Below are 13,143 nucleotides of genomic sequence, written 5' to 3'. Positions count from 1 at the left end.
GTGCCCCGGCCTTAAGCCTAGCTCGCACTTGTGCCCCGGCCTTAAGCCTAGCCCGCACTTGTGCCCCGGCCTTAAGCCTAGCCCGCACTTGTGCCCCCGGCCTTAAGCCTAGCCCGCACTTGTGCCACGGACTTAAGCCAAGCCCGCACTTGTGCTCAGGCCTTAAGCCTAGCCCGCACTTGTGCCCAAGCCTTAAGCCTAGCCCGCACTTGTGCCCAGGCCTTAAGCCTAGCCCGCACTTTTGCCCAGGCCTTAAGCCTAGCCCGCACTTGTGCCCAGGCCTTAAGCCCAGCCCGCACTTGTGCCCAGGCCTTAAGCCCAGCCCGCACTTGTGCCCAGGCCTTAAGCCCAGCCCGCACTTGTGCCCAGGCCTTAAGCCCAGCCCGCACTTGTGCCCAGGCCTTAAGCCCAGCCCGCACTTGTGCCCAGGCCTTAAGCCCAGCCCGCACTTTTGAGCCCCTTGTATGCTTGTTTGTTTGTTTTTGTCTTCAGCTTCATGTTGGTTATGCACATAGGGCCAGCTTTATGCTCTTCGCTCTTGTCCCGTCTGAATGCACATGCACGACTGTAATTGGGGAAGAAGGCATTACCCATTTACGGAGGACAGACAAGAAGTGCCTGGTCGCTTGGAGCATGGGGTTATGGAGAGGCTCCGCACTGTACAACAAAGGATATAGTCCTAAATGTCCAAGTACAGAGTAGAGGGGTGAAAGCTAGCTCTTCACCCCTATGGGTGCCTAACCCTTTATGCAAAGAGTGCAAAGAGTTAGCTGTATGCCTTAAGCCTAGCCAGCACTTGTGCCCATGCCTTAAGCCTAGCCAGCACTTGTGCCCCCTTGCCTTGATCCTAGCCAGCACTGCACTTGTGCCCAGGCCTTAAGCCTAGCCTGCACTTGTGCCCAGGCCTTAAGCCTAGCTTGCACTTGTGCCCAGGCCTTAAGCCTAGCTGGCACTTGTGCCCATGCCTTAAGCCTAGCCAGCACTTGTGCCCCCTGCCTTGATCCTAGCCAGCACTGCACTTGTGCCCCGGCCTTAAGCCTAGCCCGCACTTGTGCCCCGGCCTTAAGCCTAGCCCGCACTTGTGCCCCGGCCTTAAGCCTAGCCCGCACTTGTGCCCCGGCCTTAAGCCTAGCCCGCACTTGTGCCCCGGCCTTAAGCCTAGCCCGCACTTGTGCCCCGGCCTTAAGCCTAGCCCGCACTTGTGCCCCGGCCTTAAGCCTAGCCCGCACTTGTGCCCCGGCCTTAAGCCTAGCCCGCACTTGTGCCCCGGCCTTAAGCCTAGCCCGCACTTGTGCCCCGGCCTTAAGCCTAGCCCGCACTTGTGCCCCGGCCTTAAGCCTAGCCCGCACTTGTGCCCCGGCCTTAAGCCTAGCCCGCACTTGTGCCCCGGCCTTAAGCCTAGCCCGCACTTGTGCCCCGGCCTTAAGCCTAGCCCGCACTTGTGCCCCGGCCTTAAGCCTAGCCCGCACTTGTGCCCCGGCCTTAAGCCTAGCCCGCACTTGTGCCCCGGCCTTAAGCCTAGCCCGCACTTGTGCCCCGGCCTTAAGCCTAGCCCGCACTTGTGCCCCGGCCTTAAGCCTAGCCCGCACTTGTGCCCCGGCCTTAAGCCTAGCCCGCACTTGTGCCCCGGCCTTAAGCCTAGCCCGCACTTGTGCCCCGGCCTTAAGCCTAGCCCGCACTTGTGCCCAGGCCTTAAGCCTAGCCCGCACTTGTGCCCCGGCCTTAAGCCTAGCCCGCACTTGTGCCCCGGCCTTAAGCCTAGCCCGCACTTGTGCCCTGGCCTTAAGCCTAGCCCGCACTTGTGCCCCGGCCTTAAGCCTAGCCCGCACTTGTGCCCCGGCCTTAAGCCTAGCCCGCACTTGTGCCATGGACTCAAGCCTAGCCCGCACTTGTGCCCCGGCCTTAAGCCTAGCCCGCACTTGTGCCCATGCCATAAGCCTAGCCCGCACTTGTGCCCAGGCCTTAAGCCTAGCCCGCACTTGTGCCCAGGCCTTAAGCCTAGCCCGCACTTGTGCCCCGGCCATTAGCCTAGCCCGCACTTGTGCCCAGGCCTTAAGCCTAGCCCGCACTTGTGGCCAGGCCTTAAGCCTAGCCCGCACTTGTGCCCCGGCCATAAGCCTAGCCCGCACTTGTGCCCAGGCCTTAAGCCTAGCCCGCACTTGTGCCCAGGCCTTAAGCCTAGCCCGCACTTGTGCCCAGGCCTTAAGCCTAGCCCGCACTTGTGGCCAGGCCTTAAGCCTAGCCCGCACTTGTGCCCAGGCCTTAAGCCTAGCCCGCACTTGTGCCCAGGCCTTAAGCCTAGCCCGCACTTGTGCCCAGGCCTTAAGCCTAGCCCGCACTTGTGACCAGGCCTTAAGCCTAGCCCGCACTTGTGCCCAGGCCTTAAGCCTAGCCCGCACTTGTGCCCCCGGCCTTAAGCCTAGCCCGCACTTGTGCCCAGGCCTTATGCCTAGCCCGCACTTGTGCCCCCGGCCTTAAGCCTAGCCCGCACTTGTGCCCCCGGCCTTAAGCGTAGCCCGCACTTGTGCCCAGGCCTTAAGCCTAGCCCGCACTTGTGACCAGGCCTTAAGCCTAGCCCGCACTTGTGCCCATGCCATAAGCCTAGCCCGCACTTGTGCCCAGGCCTTAAGCCTAGCCCGCACTTGTGCCCAGGCCTTAAGCCTAGCCCGCACTTGTGCCCCGGCCATTAGCCTAGCCCGCACTTGTGCCCAGGCCTTAAGCCTAGCCCGCACTTGTGCCCAGGCCTTAAGCCTAGCCCGCACTAGTGCCCCGGCCTTAAGCCTAGCCCGCACTTGTGCCCCGGCCTTAAGCCTAGCCCGCACTTGTGCCCAGGCCTTAAGCCTAGCCCGCACTTGTGCCCCGGCCTTAAGCCTAGCCCGCACTTGTGCCCCGGCCTTAAGCCTAGCCCGCACTTGTGCCCCGGCCTTAAGCCTAGCCCGCACTTGTGCCCCGGCCTTAAGCCTAGCCCGCACTTGTGCCCCGGCCTTAAGCCTAGCCCGCACTTGTGCCCCGGCCTTAAGCCTAGCCCGCACTTGTGCCCAGGCCTTAAGCCTAGCCCGCACTTGTGCCCCGGCCTTAAGCCTAGCCCGCACTTGTGCCCCGGCCTTAAGCCTAGCCCGCACTTGTGCCCCGGCCTTAAGCCTAGCCCGCACTTGTGCCCCGGCCTTAAGCCTAGCCCGCACTTGTGCCCCGGCCTTAAGCCTAGCCCGCACTTGTGCCATGGACTTAAGCCTAGCCCGCACTTGTGCCCCGGCCTTAAGCCTAGCCCGCACTTGTGCCCATGCCATAAGCCTAGCCCGCACTTGTGCCCAGGCCTTAAGCCTAGCCCGCACTTGTGCCCAGGCCTTAAGCCTAGCCCGCACTTGTGCCCCGGCCTTAAGCCTAGCCCGCACTTGTGCCCCGGCCTTAAGCCTAGCCCGCACTTGTGCCCCGGCCTTAAGCCTAGCCCGCACTTGTGCCCCGGCCTTAAGCCTAGCCCGCACTTGTGCCCCGGCCTTAAGCCTAGCCCGCACTTGTGCCCAGGCCTTAAGCCTAGCCCGCACTTGTGCCCCGGCCTTAAGCCTAGCCCGCACTTGTGCCCCGGCCTTAAGCCTAGCCCGCACTTGTGCCCCGGCCTTAAGCCTAGCCCGCACTTGTGCCCCGGCCTTAAGCCTAGCCCGCACTTGTGCCCCGGCCTTAAGCCTAGCCCGCACTTGTGCCATGGACTTAAGCCTAGCCCGCACTTGTGCCCCGGCCTTAAGCCTAGCCCGCACTTGTGCCCATGCCATAAGCCTAGCCCGCACTTGTGCCCAGGCCTTAAGCCTAGCCCGCACTTGTGCCCAGGCCTTAAGCCTAGCCCGCACTTGTGCCCCGGCCATTAGCCTAGCCCGCACTTGTGCCCAGGCCTTAAGCCTAGCCCGCACTTGTGGCCAGGCCTTAAGCCTAGCCCGCACTTGTGCCCCGGCCATAAGCCTAGCCCGCACTTGTGCCCAGGCCTTAAGCCTAGCCCGCACTTGTGCCCAGGCCTTAAGCCTAGCCCGCACTTGTGCCCAGGCCTTAAGCCTAGCCCGCACTTGTGGCCAGGCCTTAAGCCTAGCCCGCACTTGTGCCCAGGCCTTAAGCCTAGCCCGCACTTGTGCCCAGGCCTAAAGCCTAGCCCGCACTTGTGCCCAGGCCTTAAGCCTAGCCCGCACTTGTGCCCAGGCCTTAAGCCTAGCCCGCACTTGTGCCCAGGCCTTAAGCCTAGCCCGCACTTGTGCCCCCGGCCTTAAGCCTAGCCCGCACTTGTGCCCAGGCCTTATGCCTAGCCCGCACTTGTGCCCCCGGCCTTAAGCCTAGCCCGCACTTGTGCCCCCGGCCTTAAGCGTAGCCCGCACTTGTGCCCAGGCCTTAAGCCTAGCCCGCACTTGTGACCAGGCCTTAAGCCTAGCCCGCACTTGTGCCCAGGCCTTAAGCCTAGCCCGCACTTGTGCCCAGGCCTTAAGCCTAGCCCGCACTAGTGCCCCGGCCTTAAGCCTAGCCCGCACTTGTGCCCAGGCCTTAAGCCTAGCCCGCACTTGTGCCCCGGCCTTAAGCCTAGCCCGCACTTGTGCCCAGGCCTTAAGCCCAGCCCGCACTTGTGCCCCGGCCTTAAGCCTAGCTCGCACTTGTGCCCCGGCCTTAAGCCTAGCCCGCACTTGTGCCCCGGCCTTAAGCCTAGCCCGCACTTGTGCCCCCGGCCTTAAGCCTAGCCCGCACTTGTGCCACGGACTTAAGCCAAGCCCGCACTTGTGCTCAGGCCTTAAGCCTAGCCCGCACTTGTGCCCAAGCCTTAAGCCTAGCCCGCACTTGTGCCCAGGCCTTAAGCCTAGCCCGCACTTTTGCCCAGGCCTTAAGCCTAGCCCGCACTTGTGCCCAGGCCTTAAGCCCAGCCCGCACTTGTGCCCAGGCCTTAAGCCCAGCCCGCACTTGTGCCCAGGCCTTAAGCCCAGCCCGCACTTGTGCCCAGGCCTTAAGCCCAGCCCGCACTTGTGCCCAGGCCTTAAGCCCAGCCCGCACTTGTGCCCAGGCCTTAAGCCCAGCCCGCACTTTTGAGCCCCTTGTATGCTTGTTTGTTTGTTTTTGTCTTCAGCTTCATGTTGGTTATGCACATAGGGCCAGCTTTATGCTCTTCGCTCTTGTCCCGTCTGAATGCACATGCACGACTGTAATTGGGGAAGAAGGCATTACCCATTTACGGAGGACAGACAAGAAGTGCCTGGTCGCTTGGAGCATGGGGTTATGGAGAGGCTCCGCACTGTACAACAAAGGATCTAGTCCTAAATGTCCAAGTACAGAGTAGAGGGGTGAAAGCTAGCTCTTCACCCCTATGGGTGCCTAACCCTTTATGCAAAGAGTGCAAAGAGTTAGCTGTATGCCTTAAGCCTAGCCAGCACTTGTGCCCATGCCTTAAGCCTAGCCAGCACTTGTGCCCCCTTGCCTTGATCCTAGCCAGCACTGCACTTGTGCCCAGGCCTTAAGCCTAGCCTGCACTTGTGCCCAGGCCTTAAGCCTAGCTTGCACTTGTGCCCAGGCCTTAAGCCTAGCTGGCACTTGTGCCCATGCCTTAAGCCTAGCCAGCACTTGTGCCCCCTGCCTTGATCCTAGCCAGCACTGCACTTGTGCCCCGGCCTTAAGCCTAGCCCGCACTTGTGCCCCGGCCTTAAGCCTAGCCCGCACTTGTGCCCCGGCCTTAAGCCTAGCCCGCACTTGTGCCCCGGCCTTAAGCCTAGCCCGCACTTGTGCCCCGGCCTTAAGCCTAGCCCGCACTTGTGCCCCGGCCTTAAGCCTAGCCCGCACTTGTGCCCCGGCCTTAAGCCTAGCCCGCACTTGTGCCCCGGCCTTAAGCCTAGCCCGCACTTGTGCCCCGGCCTTAAGCCTAGCCCGCACTTGTGCCCCGGCCTTAAGCCTAGCCCGCACTTGTGCCCCGGCCTTAAGCCTAGCCCGCACTTGTGCCCCGGCCTTAAGCCTAGCCCGCACTTGTGCCCCGGCCTTAAGCCTAGCCCGCACTTGTGCCCCGGCCTTAAGCCTAGCCCGCACTTGTGCCCCGGCCTTAAGCCTAGCCCGCACTTGTGCCCCGGCCTTAAGCCTAGCCCGCACTTGTGCCCCGGCCTTAAGCCTAGCCCGCACTTGTGCCCCGGCCTTAAGCCTAGCCCGCACTTGTGCCCCGGCCTTAAGCCTAGCCCGCACTTGTGCCCCGGCCTTAAGCCTAGCCCGCACTTGTGCCCCGGCCTTAAGCCTAGCCCGCACTTGTGCCCCGGCCTTAAGCCTAGCCCGCACTTGTGCCCAGGCCTTAAGCCTAGCCCGCACTTGTGCCCCGGCCTTAAGCCTAGCCCGCACTTGTGCCCCGGCCTTAAGCCTAGCCCGCACTTGTGCCCCGGCCTTAAGCCTAGCCCGCACTTGTGCCCCGGCCTTAAGCCTAGCCCGCACTTGTGCCCCGGCCTTAAGCCTAGCCCGCACTTGTGCCATGGACTCAAGCCTAGCCCGCACTTGTGCCCCGGCCTTAAGCCTAGCCCGCACTTGTGCCCATGCCATAAGCCTAGCCCGCACTTGTGCCCAGGCCTTAAGCCTAGCCCGCACTTGTGCCCAGGCCTTAAGCCTAGCCCGCACTTGTGCCCCGGCCATTAGCCTAGCCCGCACTTGTGCCCAGGCCTTAAGCCTAGCCCGCACTTGTGGCCAGGCCTTAAGCCTAGCCCGCACTTGTGCCCCGGCCATAAGCCTAGCCCGCACTTGTGCCCAGGCCTTAAGCCTAGCCCGCACTTGTGCCCAGGCCTTAAGCCTAGCCCGCACTTGTGCCCAGGCCTTAAGCCTAGCCCGCACTTGTGGCCAGGCCTTAAGCCTAGCCCGCACTTGTGCCCAGGCCTTAAGCCTAGCCCGCACTTGTGCCCAGGCCTTAAGCCTAGCCCGCACTTGTGCCCAGGCCTTAAGCCTAGCCCGCACTTGTGACCAGGCCTTAAGCCTAGCCCGCACTTGTGCCCAGGCCTTAAGCCTAGCCCGCACTTGTGCCCCCGGCCTTAAGCCTAGCCCGCACTTGTGCCCAGGCCTTATGCCTAGCCCGCACTTGTGCCCCCGGCCTTAAGCCTAGCCCGCACTTGTGCCCCCGGCCTTAAGCGTAGCCCGCACTTGTGCCCAGGCCTTAAGCCTAGCCCGCACTTGTGACCAGGCCTTAAGCCTAGCCCGCACTTGTGCCCAGGCCTTAAGCCTAGCCCGCACTTGTGCCCAGGCCTTAAGCCTAGCCCGCACTAGTGCCCCGGCCTTAAGCCTAGCCCGCACTTGTGCCCAGGCCTTAAGCCTAGCCCGCACTTGTGCCCCGGCCTTAAGCCTAGCCCGCACTTGTGCCCAGGCCTTAAGCCCAGCCCGCACTTGTGCCCCGGCCTTAAGCCTAGCTCGCACTTGTGCCCCGGCCTTAAGCCTAGCCCGCACTTGTGCCCCGGCCTTAAGCCTAGCCCGCACTTGTGCCCCCGGCCTTAAGCCTAGCCCGCACTTGTGCCACGGACTTAAGCCAAGCCCGCACTTGTGCTCAGGCCTTAAGCCTAGCCCGCACTTGTGCCCAAGCCTTAAGCCTAGCCCGCACTTGTGCCCAGGCCTTAAGCCTAGCCCGCACTTTTGCCCAGGCCTTAAGCCTAGCCCGCACTTGTGCCCAGGCCTTAAGCCCAGCCCGCACTTGTGCCCAGGCCTTAAGCCCAGCCCGCACTTGTGCCCAGGCCTTAAGCCCAGCCCGCACTTGTGCCCAGGCCTTAAGCCCAGCCCGCACTTGTGCCCAGGCCTTAAGCCCAGCCCGCACTTGTGCCCAGGCCTTAAGCCCAGCCCGCACTTTTGAGCCCCTTGTATGCTTGTTTGTTTGTTTTTGTCTTCAGCTTCATGTTGGTTATGCACATAGGGCCAGCTTTATGCTCTTCGCTCTTGTCCCGTCTGAATGCACATGCACGACTGTAATTGGGGAAGAAGGCATTACCCATTTACGGAGGACAGACAAGAAGTGCCTGGTCGCTTGGAGCATGGGGTTATGGAGAGGCTCCGCACTGTACAACAAAGGATCTAGTCCTAAATGTCCAAGTACAGAGTAGAGGGGTGAAAGCTAGCTCTTCACCCCTATGGGTGCCTAACCCTTTATGCAAAGAGTGCAAAGAGTTAGCTGTATGCCTTAAGCCTAGCCAGCACTTGTGCCCATGCCTTAAGCCTAGCCAGCACTTGTGCCCCCTTGCCTTGATCCTAGCCAGCACTGCACTTGTGCCCAGGCCTTAAGCCTAGCCTGCACTTGTGCCCAGGCCTTAAGCCTAGCTTGCACTTGTGCCCAGGCCTTAAGCCTAGCTGGCACTTGTGCCCATGCCTTAAGCCTAGCCAGCACTTGTGCCCCCTGCCTTGATCCTAGCCAGCACTTGTGCCCCCTGCCTTGATCCTAGCCAGCACTGCACTTGTGCCCCGGCCTTAAGCCTAGCCCGCACTTGTGCCCCGGCCTTAAGCCTAGCCCGCACTTGTGCCCCGGCCTTAAGCCTAGCCCGCACTTGTGCCCCGGCCTTAAGCCTAGCCCGCACTTGTGCCCCGGCCTTAAGCCTAGCCCGCACTTGTGCCCCGGCCTTAAGCCTAGCCCGCACTTGTGCCCCGGCCTTAAGCCTAGCCCGCACTTGTGCCCCGGCCTTAAGCCTAGCCCGCACTTGTGCCCCGGCCTTAAGCCTAGCCCGCACTTGTGCCCCGGCCTTAAGCCTAGCCCGCACTTGTGCCCCGGCCTTAAGCCTAGCCCGCACTTGTGCCCCGGCCTTAAGCCTAGCCCGCACTTGTGCCCCGGCCTTAAGCCTAGCCCGCACTTGTGCCCCGGCCTTAAGCCTAGCCCGCACTTGTGCCCCGGCCTTAAGCCTAGCCCGCACTTGTGCCCCGGCCTTAAGCCTAGCCCGCACTTGTGCCCCGGCCTTAAGCCTAGCCCGCACTTGTGCCCCGGCCTTAAGCCTAGCCCGCACTTGTGCCCCGGCCTTAAGCCTAGCCCGCACTTGTGCCCCGGCCTTAAGCCTAGCCCGCACTTGTGCCCCGGCCTTAAGCCTAGCCCGCACTTGTGCCCCGGCCTTAAGCCTAGCCCGCACTTGTGCCCAGGCCTTAAGCCTAGCCCGCACTTGTGCCCCGGCCTTAAGCCTAGCCCGCACTTGTGCCCCGGCCTTAAGCCTAGCCCGCACTTGTGCCCCGGCCTTAAGCCTAGCCCGCACTTGTGCCCCGGCCTTAAGCCTAGCCCGCACTTGTGCCCCGGCCTTAAGCCTAGCCCGCACTTGTGCCATGGACTTAAGCCTAGCCCGCACTTGTGCCCCGGCCTTAAGCCTAGCCCGCACTTGTGCCCATGCCATAAGCCTAGCCCGCACTTGTGCCCAGGCCTTAAGCCTAGCCCGCACTTGTGCCCAGGCCTTAAGCCTAGCCCGCACTTGTGCCCAGGCCATTAGCCTAGCCCGCACTTGTGCCCAGGCCTTAAGCCTAGCCCGCACTTGTGGCCAAGCCTTAAGCCTAGCCCGCACTTGTGCCCCGGCCATAAGCCTAGCCCGCACTTGTGCCCAGGCCTTAAGCCTAGCCCGCACTTGTGCCCAGGCCTTAAGCCTAGCCCGCACTTGTGCCCAGGCCTTAAGCCTAGCCCGCACTTGTGGCCAGGCCTTAAGCCTAGCCCGCACTTGTGCCCAGGCCTTAAGCCTAGCCCGCACTTGTGCCCAGGCCTTAAGCCTAGCCCGCACTTGTGCCCAGGCCTTAAGCCTACCCCGCACTTGTGCCCAGGCCTTAAGCCTAGCCCGCACTTGTGCCCAGGCCTTAAGCCTAGCCCGCACTTGTGCCCCCGGCCTTAAGCCTAGCCCGCACTTGTGCCCAGGCCTTATGCCTAGCCCGCACTTGTGCCCCCGGCCTTAAGCCTAGCCTGCACTTGTGCCCCCGGCCTTAAGCGTAGCCCGCACTTGTGCCCAGGCCTTAAGCCTAGCCCGCACTTGTGCCCAGGCCTTAAGCCTAGCCCGCACTAGTGCCCCGGCCTTAAGCCTAGCCCGCACTTGTGCCCAGGCCTTAAGCCTAGCCCGCACTTGTGCCCCGGCCTTAAGCCTAGCCCGCACTTGTGCCCAGGCCTTAAGCCCAGCCCGCACTTGTGCCCCGGCCTTAAGCCTAGCTCGCACTTGTGCCCCGGCCTTAAGCCTAGCCCGCACTTGTGCCCCGGCCTTAAGCCTAGCCCGCACTTGTGCCCCCGGCCTTAAGCCTAGCCCGCACTTGTGCCACGGACTTAAGCCAAGCCCGCACTTGTGCTCAGGCCTTAAGCCTAGCCCGCACTTGTGCCCAAGCCTTAAGCCTAGCCCGCACTTGTGCCCAGGCCTTAAGCCTAGCCCGCACTTTTGCCCAGGCCTTAAGCCTAGCCCGCACTTGTGCCCAGGCCTTAAGCCCAGCCCGCACTTGTGCCCAGGCCTTAAGCCCAGCCCGCACTTGTGCCCAGGCCTTAAGCCCAGCCCGCACTTGTGCCCAGGCCTTAAGCCCAGCCCGCACTTGTGCCCAGGCCTTAAGCCCAGCCCGCACTTGTGCCCAGGCCTTAAGCCCAGCCCGCACTTTTGAGCCCCTTGTATGCTTGTTTGTTTGTTTTTGTCTTCAGCTTCATGTTGGTTATGCACATAGGGCCAGCTTTATGCTCTTCGCTCTTGTCCCGTCTGAATGCACATGCACGACTGTAATTGGGGAAGAAGGCATTACCCATTTACGGAGGACAGACAAGAAGTGCCTGGTCGCTTGGAGCATGGGGTTATGGAGAGGCTCCGCACTGTACAACAAAGGATCTAGTCCTAAATGTCCAAGTACAGAGTAGAGGGGTGAAAGCTAGCTCTTCACCCCTATGGGTGCCTAACCCTTTATGCAAAGAGTGCAAAGAGTTAGCTGTATGCCTTAAGCCTAGCCAGCACTTGTGCCCATGCCTTAAACCTAGCCAGCACTTGTGCCCCCTTGCCTTGATCCTAGTCAGCACTGCACTTGTGCCCAGGCCTTAAGCCTAGCCTGCACTTGTGCCCAGGCCTTAAGCCTAGCCTGCACTTGTGCCCAGGCCTTAAGCCTAGCTGGCACTTGTGCCCATGCCTTAAGCCTAGCCAGCACTTGTGCCCCCTGCCTTGATCCTAGCCAGCACTGCACTTGTGCCCCGGCCTTAAGCCTAGCCCGCACTTGTGCCCCGGCCTTAAGCCTAGCCCGCACTTGTGCCCCGGCCTTAAGCCTAGCCCGCACTTGTGCCCCGGCCTTAAGCCTAGCCCGCACTTGTGCCCCGGCCTTAAGCCTAGCCCGCACTTGTGCCCCGGCCTTAAGCCTAGCCCGCACTTGTGCCCCGGCCTTAAGCCTAGCCCGCACTTGTGCCCCGGCCTTAAGCCTAGCCTGCACTTGTGCCCCGGCCTTAAGCCTAGCCCGCACTTGTGCCCCGGCCTTAAGCCTAGCCCGCACTTGTGCCCCGGCCTTAAGCCTAGCCCGCACTTGTGCCCCGGCCTTAAGCCTAGCCCGCACTTGTGCCCCGGCCTTAAGCCTAGCCCGCACTTGTGCCCCGGCCTTAAGCCTAGCCCGCACTTGTGCCCCGGCCTTAAGCCTAGCCCGCACTTGTGCCCCGGCCTTAAGCCTAGCCCGCACTTGTGCCCCGGCCTTAAGCCTAGCCCGCACTTGTGCCCCGGCCTTAAGCCTAGCCCGCACTTGTGCCCCGGCCTTAAGCCTAGCCCGCACTTGTGCCCCGGCCTTAAGCCCAGCCCGCACTTGTGCCCCGGCCTTAAGCCCAGCCCGCACTTGTGCCCAGGCCTTAAGCCCAGCCCGCACTTGTGCCGAGGCCTTAAGCCCAGCCCGCACTTGTGCCGAGGCCTTAAGCCCAGCCCGCACTTGTGCCGAGGCTTTAAGCCCAGCCCGCACTTGTGCCCAGGCCTTAAGCCCAGCCCGCACTTGTGCCCAGGCCTTAAGCCTAGCCCGCACTTGTGCCCAGGCCTTAAGCCTAGCCCGCACTTGTGCCCAGGCCTTAAGCCTAGCCCGCACTTGTGCCCAGGCCTTAAGCCTAGCCCGCACTTGTGCCCAGGCCTTAAGCCTAGCCCGCACTTGTGCCCAGGCCTTAAGCCTAGCCCGCACTTGTGCCCAGGCCTTAAGCCTAGCCCGCACTTGTGCCCCCGGCCTTAAGCCTAGCCCGCACTTGTGCCCAGGCCTTATGCCTAGCCCGCACTTGTGCCCCCGGCCTTAAGCCTAGCCCGCACATGTGCCCCCGGCCTTAAGCCTAGCCCGCACTTGTGCCCCCGGCCTTAAGCGTAGCCCGCACTTGTGCCCCCGGCCTTAAGCCTAGCCCGCACTTGTGCCCAGGCCTTAAGCCTAGCCCGCACTTGTGCCCAGGCCTTAAGCCTAGCCCGCACTAGTGCCCCGGCCTTAAGCCTAGCCCGCACTTGTGCCCCGGCCTTAAGCCTAGCCCGCACTTGTGCCCAGGCCTTAAGCCTAGCCCGCACTTGTGCCCCGGCCTTAAGCCTAGCCCGCACTTGTGCCCCGGCCTTAAGCCTAGCCCGCACTTGTGCCCAGGCCTTAAGCCTAGCCCGCACTTGTGCCCAGGCCTTAAGCCTAGCCCGCACTTGTGCCCCGGCCTTAAGCCTAGCCCGCACTTGTGCCCAGGCCTTAAGCCTAGCCCGCACTTGTGCCCAGGCCTTAAGCCTAGCCCGCACTTGTGCCCAGGCCTTAAGCCTAGCCCGCACTTGTGCCCAGGCCTTAAGCCTAGCCCGCACTTGTGCCCCCGGCCTTAAGCCTAGCCCGCACTTGTGCCCAGGCCTTATGCCTAGCCCGCACTTGTGCCCCCGGCCTTAAGCCTAGCCCGCACTTGTGCCCCCGGCCTTAAGCGTAGCCCGCACTTGTGCCCAGGCCTTAAGCCTAGCCCGCACTTGTGACCAGGCCTTAAGCCTAGCCCGCACTTGTGCCCAGGCCTTAAGCCTAGCCCGCACTTGTGCCCAGGCCTTAAGCCTAGCCCGCACTAGTGCCCCGGCCTTAAGCCTAGCCCGCACTTGTGCCCAGGCCTTAAGCCTAGCCCGCACTTGTGCCCCGGCCTTAAGCCTAGCCCGCACTTGTGCCCAGGCCTTAAGCCCAGCCCGCACTTGTGCCCCGGCCTTAAGCCTAGCTCGCACTTGTGCCCCGGCCTTAAGCCTAGCCCGCACTTGTGCCCCG

This window comes from Ranitomeya imitator, unplaced genomic scaffold (assembly GCF_032444005.1).
Source record: "Ranitomeya imitator isolate aRanImi1 unplaced genomic scaffold, aRanImi1.pri SCAFFOLD_156, whole genome shotgun sequence".
In the NCBI taxonomy this organism is placed as follows: Eukaryota; Metazoa; Chordata; class Amphibia; order Anura; family Dendrobatidae; genus Ranitomeya; species Ranitomeya imitator.
This window is presented reverse-complemented; position numbering follows the sequence as displayed.